The sequence below is a fragment of the Salvia splendens genome, chromosome 3, assembly GCF_004379255.2.
Source record: "Salvia splendens isolate huo1 chromosome 3, SspV2, whole genome shotgun sequence".
Taxonomy (NCBI): Eukaryota; Viridiplantae; Streptophyta; class Magnoliopsida; order Lamiales; family Lamiaceae; genus Salvia; species Salvia splendens.
The window spans coordinates 32,526,964-32,535,794 of NC_056034.1; the positions used below are offsets into that span (position 1 = coordinate 32,526,964).

Sequence of the window (8,831 nt, forward strand, 5' to 3'; positions counted from 1 at the left end):
CATTGCACATTGCCCACGTTATCCTTCTCTTCATCATGTTGAGCCATGAATTTCAGCTTCACCATAGGCCTCGGAAACCAATTGAGCAGCCACGACAGTGATAAACTATAACCGGCTGAGATAGGTAAAACCACAGACAACTCCCTCACTAGGGCATTTTGTCGAGCATGAGATAGACATTCAGTTCCCTTGACATCAGCTGCTGCTGCGGCTACTACACCGTCGCCCTCACTTTGATCAGCAGGTTTTTTCTCTTCTTCTGCTTAAGGCTTTATTTCTTGAGCCAACTCTTTGCTCTCCTCCACCTTGAGGCCCTCTTCTTTTCCTGCATTCTCTTCTTCTTCTGCAATTGCAACATTGCTTTCTCCCTCAACGACGACGTTTTCGCCTTGGGGGGTCTTCTCATTAGCACTAGGAGGAGAAGGAGCATCTTCTACTTGCTGAGAAACCACCTCCTCTAGATCAGCCTTGACCTCATCTTTCTTCTCTTCCTTCAATTCCACATTCTTGATCTCTTCTTCTTTGATCTCTTGCACAACCTCAATGGTTGTAGGGATTTCTTGCTCCACCACTTCAGGCTTAACCTCCTCTTTTTTCTCTTCCTTCAATTCCTCATTCTTGATGATCTCTTCTTTCTTCTTCTCCCCCTCCACCTCAACAACCTTATGGTGCACGTCTAAACCTCCATCGTGTGATACAAGGCTGTCTAATCCTTGCCCTTCGGTAGCCTCTCCACACTCAGAATTTTTTCCTTCCGTAGCCTCCCCACACTCAGAGCCTTCCTCCAACTTCTCCACCCACACTTCTTTTCCTGAACTCCGTTCCTCATCAATTTCAAGGCTAGTAAGGATTGATTCTCTCACACTATCCTCCTTTCTATTCTCATTCTCACAGTAATTTCCTCTAAAATTCAAAGCTGACTCTTGTAGTCTAGCCAAAGCAAATGCATGAGCAAGGGATTTAGGCTCGAACATCCTAACTGAATTCTGGATGTGATGATGCAATCCACTCACAAAAAGATGCACAGCATATGATTCATTGATTTCAACCTTTGCTAACAATGTATTGAATTGATTGAGTTAGTCAGAGACCATACCTAATTGTTTTAGGTTTCTCAATTCAACCATAGGATTGGGGAAGTTACTTCCGATGAAGTTACTGATTTCCGCCGGAACGCGTGTGATACATTCCTCCACTGATTTATACCTCTGTTACAGAATTGCAGGAGTCGTGCATGCTGGAGATTGCAGCAATTTCGGAGCAGTAATACAAGTACTAGAACCGTTCGAATCATTAACAGAGATGATCGGAGAAACAACCTTAGATTGGCGTGTCGATAAGCATTGAGCACGCGCATTTAATCTGATCGAAGCAGCCGCAGAATTACCTCCATTACCAGCCTTAAACTTCGCCATCAACGCAGTGTTTTGAACATCCGGAGCAGAGAATTCATCCTGCAACTCCTTCAAGGTTCGATCGCACCTGCGATTAGCTTGATGATGCCTCCGGATTGATTCGTCGAGCCTCGAGAACAAATCGCCCATGGCCTTGCAAATTGTCTTCTCCATCCGCATCAGATCTGCCGATGGATTTTGGATCGACATCTTCATAGTCAGATCGCGAGCGCATTCAGATTTATCCCGCGATTTATCGATCTCCTCCTGCCGAAGATCAGAATCGGCGGTATTGGAGAACTCAGCAGAATCGCGAGCGCCATCAGAATCGGAGAACTCAGCTATGGCAGTCGTGAAAAGCTCCTCCAGTCGGCGCAGATCGCCGGAGCGGGTTTCCACCATCACAGGTGATGGATCGTGAAGTCTGATACCACTTGGTGCAGAATTGGGGTCACCGGGGATAGGAACGGCGACCGGAACCTCACCTATACACAATGAGCCATTGAGAGAAGACGAGAGAGATAAGGGAGAAGGAAATTCCATTAATTCATCATTCATAACATGTGTTTACACGGCTAAGAACCTAGCTATTTATAGAAGGAGCTAACTAACACATTAACTAACTTCTAACTAACTCCTAACCGTTCTAACTTCTCCCTTTTCAACCCTCATCACAGCATTCTCGTGTGCATGCACACATGCACACGTCAGCACTTATTTAGTAGCTCTATTTCATGCACCACAATCTTTTCCCCAAATCGACAAACCCTAATCGAGAGGGAAGGAGGATCCGAATCGGGGAACGAGCGGCGACACTCGTCTCAGTCGTCGCCATCGCGCTCCCTTCGTCAGTTCCTCATCTCGGCGGGAGCTCCATCTTCGAGTTTCCTCCACTCCAGTGGAAGTCGTCTCCACTGCCTCCGTCTCCGGCGAGGGACGATCGGTGTCAATAAGATCTCTCTCTTCCTCTCGGCTGCATCGCCGCTGTCGCGACACCCCGTCGCCGCCGCCTCTACACCGGATTCGGCGAGTAGCTGATCACGCCGTCCGTCGTCGTCGCTCGTCACTGGGGTTCAGCAGGTTTTCCCGTCCTTTCCCGGTGACTAGCTTCATTGCTGACGCCTCTGGCTGTGGCAACGCCGTTCGGTCCACTTCGCAGACCAGCGCCGACGCCGTTGTTGACCGCCCGCGTAGACGGCTTCAGCTCGCCTTCCGTCAAGCTGCGGGTCCTTTCCGCGGCCATCTCCTTCGTTAAACGACCTCGCGCAAGCTAAGTTTCTCTTTCGTTTATTTGTTTGGCTCCTTCTAGTGATTTAAAGTTATAAGCTCAGTAGGATATCTTCGATTATTTGAGTCTGGTTGTAGGACTTCCACTATATCCTCGCTTCTCAGCTATGGCCTAGCGTGCTCTCGTCATGATTTAGTCAGTGACTTGCGAGACTACTATCGTATGGTGCTGCTATCGATTTTACTTATTCTCCTATATCATTTTCATTCTGTTTTTCTGAAACTATAGGGTTCTTCTAGCATGCTTGTGATGTCTACATGATGTTTTTCTGGCCTTGTTCTCCCTCACTTCCTCTCGCTGCCTCGGTTCCTCTCTCTCTTTGACTCATTGTATTGCGATTGCTTTGTGATAATGAGGGAGGAAGAGACCGAGGGCTATTTATACTTGTTGCCTAACTGAAAGCCTGATAAAGGCTGGTGTACTTGGCTGAAAAGGGATCCTTGGGCTGTGCCAAAATGGATGACCTCTCTGCAGCTCTGCAGAGCTTGTACACTGAGTCCCTTGGTTCATTTTATAACTGATTCTGGTAGTTCATGGTTGTGTACTCGTGGGTTATGTGAGCTGCTGGGTTTCTATTATATTCTGCAGCACTTTAACCGTTTTTAGCTTCATGTGCGGGTCTAGTACTTGGTTCATTTATGAATTTTCGTCCCCTATTGCAGGTGCACACAGGAGCAGGTATTGGTGGCTGATTTCTGGACCATGGCAGGCTTATCTGGTGGTGAAAGGCTGGCTGGGATTGCTTCTTCAGCTTAAGCAAATTCCCCATCTTTCAAAAGGTATTGTCTCCATTTTCCCTTTTTGGTGAGAGCTGCCAACTCCCTCTTTCTTATGAACATTTTTGTCTAATTGATTTGCATCTTGGGGCAGGACCGAGAGGCTGGTTTCCTCCACGCGGCCTCCTTGCCTCTTTCGCCCCAACGGACCCTCGCAAAGACTGGGCCGAAGTCCAAGCTAGGGAAAAGGCCCAGTTACTAGTTTTCTTTCTATTTTCCTTTTTCCATCTCTCTATATTGTAATAGAATAGTTTTAAATTGAAAACCCTCTTTTCTTAAACATGTATGTACGTAACACAGTAGTTAGCGTACACCACGTTTCCTTTATTCTCACCATTCTTATTGTAATTTAAGACTTAGCTTTAGATACTAAATGTTGTGTTTTGTCTACTCAAGAAATAAATAAATATTCTTTCATTCTTTATCAAATTTCTAGTATTTATTACATAATTCTCGAGGAATTAGATCTCGGCTATTACATATTTGTTGTACTTATTTTTATTTCTTAAAACATAGTCTAATTGGAGAATCAGAGAAGTAGCAAACCCTGTTACCACGAGAATCAAGGGCCGCATGGGAATTTCAATGTGGACAAGGTTCAACGTCTAACAATCCACCAGGAGCTAGTTCGAGCTAGCCAATTTCCAAACAACCTAAGCACATAGATGACCTAGTGGGGGATTTGTTGAACTCTCAACAGCACCTCCAGGGTAATATGCAAGCTAATAACAATCTGGTGAATCGGATACAAGATGCCCAGCAGGAGCAGAAGGCGACCATGGATATGCTCACAAAACAGCTCTCATAGATGGCCACAACATTGAATGAGATACGTGGATATGACGGTCGGATCCCTGCTACTGTCAAGATGCCTAATAAAGCCAATATCAGCAAAATCATTCCGCAATCAGGAAATGATTATGCCGAGCCCTTGGGAAGGACAGAAGAGGGAGGTGGAAGAGAGAATGGTGAGGAGACTCCTTTAAATGAGGCGAGAAAACCATTGCCTCAATGACCGACCATTGCCGCTTGACCAAGAGTTGGATGAACCGAATGAAGAAACAAAAAGGCATGAGTGTGAAACCTCCAATGAAGGCTCTAGCAATGCGGTCAAGCGTACTAAACCCTACCTTTACAGAGGGGAGACTAAGAGGCAGAAGGAAGATCCCACTGATTTCATGGAAATTTTCGGCAAACTGGAAATTAATCTGCCTTTCTTACAAGCGTTAAAGCTACCCCCGTTCAGCACGTTCATTAAAGACTTCATAGCTGAAAAGCTAAGACCGATGGGAAGATTTTGATTGGGAGAATGTATCGGCCGTGATCCAGAAAAAGAGACTTCCGTCCAAGAAGACTGACCCCAGGATGTCCACTTTACCCCGGGGATATAAGGATTGAACATGCTATATGTGATCTGGGAGCTTCTATTAATGTGCTACCTTTCTCAGTTTACAAAAGATTGACTGGAGTCAGATTAGTCGATACAAAGGTGGTCATTCAGCTAGCAGATAGATCATGCATTGGCCCTGAAGGAGTGTTGGAGAATGTGATAGTAAGGGTACTTGACTTCCTCTGTCCTGCAGACTTTCACGCGATTCGTATGAATAAGTCAGAGGTCGGTGAGTCGAGTGGAGAATTGTTGGGAAGGTCCTTCCTACGGACGGCCAAAACCATAATTGATGTAAGCGATGGTACGATTTGCTTAGACTACCATGGAGAGAATTTCACTTTTAACATCGATAAAGCTATGAGGAAACCATTGGACATTGGAAATTTACATTATTTAGATGTAATTTACCCATTAGTCCAAGAATTTCATGAGGTTGAACTTTTGCAGGAGCAGCTTGCAGCTACTGAACCGAGCGACTCAATTGAAGAGGAGGTCGCTGAGTGGTGTGTAACACTGATAACACAGGATTTGACCGATGAAGAAATAAATGATGCAATAATGAGGTTTTGTCAGAAGCCAGGTTCCGGTGGATCAAGTGGCTTCATGTGACGCCCCAAAAATTCGACGTCGGGTTTTGAAGCATAGTTTTTCGTTAAGACTCTTGTGTAAAAGTCGCGTTGTGGTGATAGCGAAAATTGGTTTAATCTATTACTTTGTTTTGGGGAAATAAAGTGCAAGAGATTGTTATTTCTAAGAGAAATACTTTAGTGCCAAGAAAAGAGGATTTCATGTGAAATGCCAAGATAAATGTAAGTGTATAATGAGGATATAAGTTGTATAGATGATTGCATACATGAATATATGAAGATGGAGTACACGCTACTTCTGTTTACATATACAAGTGTGTGTAAAAGTGATGAGCTACACCCTTCAAAAAGGATATGTTAGGAGCTTAAGGTACATATGGAAAGCTACCTTTCACAAGTAGAGTACTTGACCTATTTGAGGAGTAAATGGAAAAGAATACAAATCTACTTTGCAAAACCTACTTTACATTAGTAGCTAGAAAAGAGTAAAATGACAACACTAGATTCTAATTCGTCATGGAAATCTTCTCCAGCTCGATCCTTGCTCCCCACTCCACAGAAGGCCAAGTTGAAACGTTAGTAAAGCCCCTTTTTCATCTGCCACATCAAGCCAAAAGAGGTTAGGATACCTCCACCAAGGAAATCAAACAAAATCAGCTATTAAAGTGGGTGTAGGAGCTGTTGCGGAAGCCTATTTAACAATCTCAAAAGAAGGAGAGACCTTTAGCTCAGAGTAGCAAGTTATACTCCCCAAAACCTGCCACAAAAGATAGGGAAATTGGCTATAAAATCAGCCTTCCCACTCTTTCTCGCCACCAGTAGACACCCCCAAAACTTGCGAATGAGCATCAAGAGGGAGAGCAGGATTCGGCAGCAAGCTTCGGAGTTCGGGCAGTCAAAAGAAGCCAATAACTGAGGTAAATCCGTGCACCAATCTCCATCATAAGAATAGCACGCATATAGTATCAACATAGCAAGCTCCAGATGAGAACTTAGAACCATAGATGCTCAAAATTGGGAAAATCAGTAGCAGGGATTTTAGAGCAACAAAAACAAAATAGCTAGCCTTAGTAACTTAAGCAAATCACAAATGCTTTGAAGATGACAATTGCAGAGAAGTGTCGAGAATTAGGAATCAAAGGATAGGCCCCTTCATCAAACTCAATTAGACTCCCAACACCAAGTAATAGCTACTGCCCAAATGAAGAGAGCTCAAGTTGGAATTTATAACAAAGAAATAGAGAACTTAGCTTAGTGCTAGAAGCTGTTCGGCGAGGGGCTCGACCTTGCGGAGGAGGCGAGCGGCAGGGAGCAGCGACAACGGCAAGGACAGCCACTGGATGCCAGCTCGACGTAGGCAGCGATGCCGCCGAGGAGGAACCTGCCGCCGCGAGGAAGAGGACAAGGAGGCAGCTGAGGCGGCGCTGGATTCGACCGCCTCTGATCCGACTGAGAGATCAGAGGATGGTTACGGAGTCGCCGAGGGAGAGAGAAGGCTCGGCGGAGTTCCGGCGATTCGACAGGGCGGCACGAATTCGCCGGAGAAAGAGAGGCGTGAGGGAGAGAAAGAGAGGCGCCGATGTTTCTTCATTTGCAATTAGGAATTTGAGAAAAATAAAAGAGGAAGAGAGAGTGATTTACCGACGGTGGAGAAAGGGAGGTGGACTGCTCTCCACTTTGGATTTTAATTGGGCCACTTTTTTTTAAGTAAAATGGGCTGAAGTTAATTAGGTCAAGGAATGGGCAGGACTTGATAATTTTGTGCTAATGTGACTTCAAAATGTGTTGGGCCATGTTAAGAAGGTGGGCTGAAAGTTTAGGCCTAAGAACTGTAATAGTATTATAATTGGGCCAGAATTTATTGAGTTGGTCTGAGTCAATTAATTTAATTAGGACTTGGACTTCCAAATTAAATTAAGAGAAAATGGTTTGCGAATGGAAATTATTAAAAGTTGAGCATTGGGAACTTAACTAAATAAAGGTGCGAGTAAATAGTTTCATTTTCGAAGGGGAAAATTTTTTAGAATCTTCGGCTACCTTAAGAAAATTCAAAGAAAAGATTTAGAAATTGATTTTCCATGAATCCATACTTTATTAAATAAGTGCCCAAGTGGTTATTTTCGATAAAATAGAATTTTCCCGAAATTAGTAAAGTGAATAATCAAATCCTGCGAAGTAGTGAAGCCCGAGGTAGGATTAGGAAAATCCTATAAGCCAAGACTAAGATATAGGTGTTATCCAATAGGATGCATGCATTCTTTTTTCTCAAGAGAAATAGCACTAATTAGCGTGTTACGCTGTTTTTGTTAAAAAGGCTATTTTTGACTGGGAGGCAAAGTAAGGGCGACGTGAGAATTTTAATTGAGGAGTAAACGTATCAGGTGTGCTTTCTTTTAATATCAAGTACATTAGTGTTGATATAAATCAAATACTTGTGAAATTATGAAATATCATCTTTTCTCAAAATGGAGTTGTGATGATTTTTTTTAAGCTGTTGTCATGTCATAACATGTTTGTTTTCGAGGACTATCTGTTGGACTATATGTTTGTTGGTTTTGGCTACACCAAAACGTTACGATTTGGAATGGAGTGCGCGAGGGCTTTGAGCCATCCAAGAGGGTTGGCCGGCTATGGTGTCCTTGGAAGGTGGCCACATTCTCGGTACACGACTTGCAGATATGGTATGAATTTTTGAAGAACTTAGTCTGCAGACGAACTTTTAACTCACAAAAGAATTTAGTAAGCTCGGGCCTTTTAAGAAAAACCCCCTGTGTGTTATTGCGATGGATGACAACTGTATATATGATGTATGTTTGATTTTCGGCAAGTGTCTACTGAGTACTCATGTACTCAGCCCTGAATGTATTTATAAATGTGCAGATTAAGCAATGGGGTGGAGGCGTACTGATCAGAGTCGATGCTACTTAAGTAAATAAGTGTGGATCTTTCGACGCTTGGTGTCTTCATACGCGAAGTAGTTTTCTGGACTTTTTCCGCTGCAATTTGTTAAGAGAGAATAGTGACTCTCATCATCATAACTCTAATTCATTTTGATGAAATGCTATTCTCATTTAAATCCTTGTAATCGAACACTTTGGATCCTATCTTATGATATTGTTTGACTTTTCAATGTGAAAGTTCTATTATCATTTCTTCCCTATTTCTTTAAATCCTTTTATTAGTCGTGGTTTACCCGCTTTCGCTATCTTTAGCAAAAGGAGGTCGTGACACTTCGCCCAACTGAGCAGTCTGGAGAAATTACCTGATTTTGGAGAACTGGCAGCAAAGAACATGGAAAAGAACCCATTACCTCAAGAGGCGATCTCACCCAAGAGGGAGTTCAAAACACTGCCCCCAGGATTGAAGTATGCTTATTTGGGAGAAGAAAAGACATTT

At 43.6% G+C, this 8,831-nt stretch overlaps 1 long non-coding RNA gene across 1 annotated transcript; it reads left to right on the plus strand.

Annotated features, from left to right (window-relative positions):
* The first annotated feature begins 5,655 nt into the window (after positions 1-5,655).
* Positions 5,656-8,569, plus strand: LOC121797345. The gene is made up of 3 exons (XR_006049828.1): positions 5,656-6,352; positions 7,750-8,116; positions 8,316-8,569. It is a non-coding gene; the product is annotated as an uncharacterized LOC121797345 (long non-coding RNA).
* Positions 8,570-8,831: the final 262 nt, after the last annotated feature.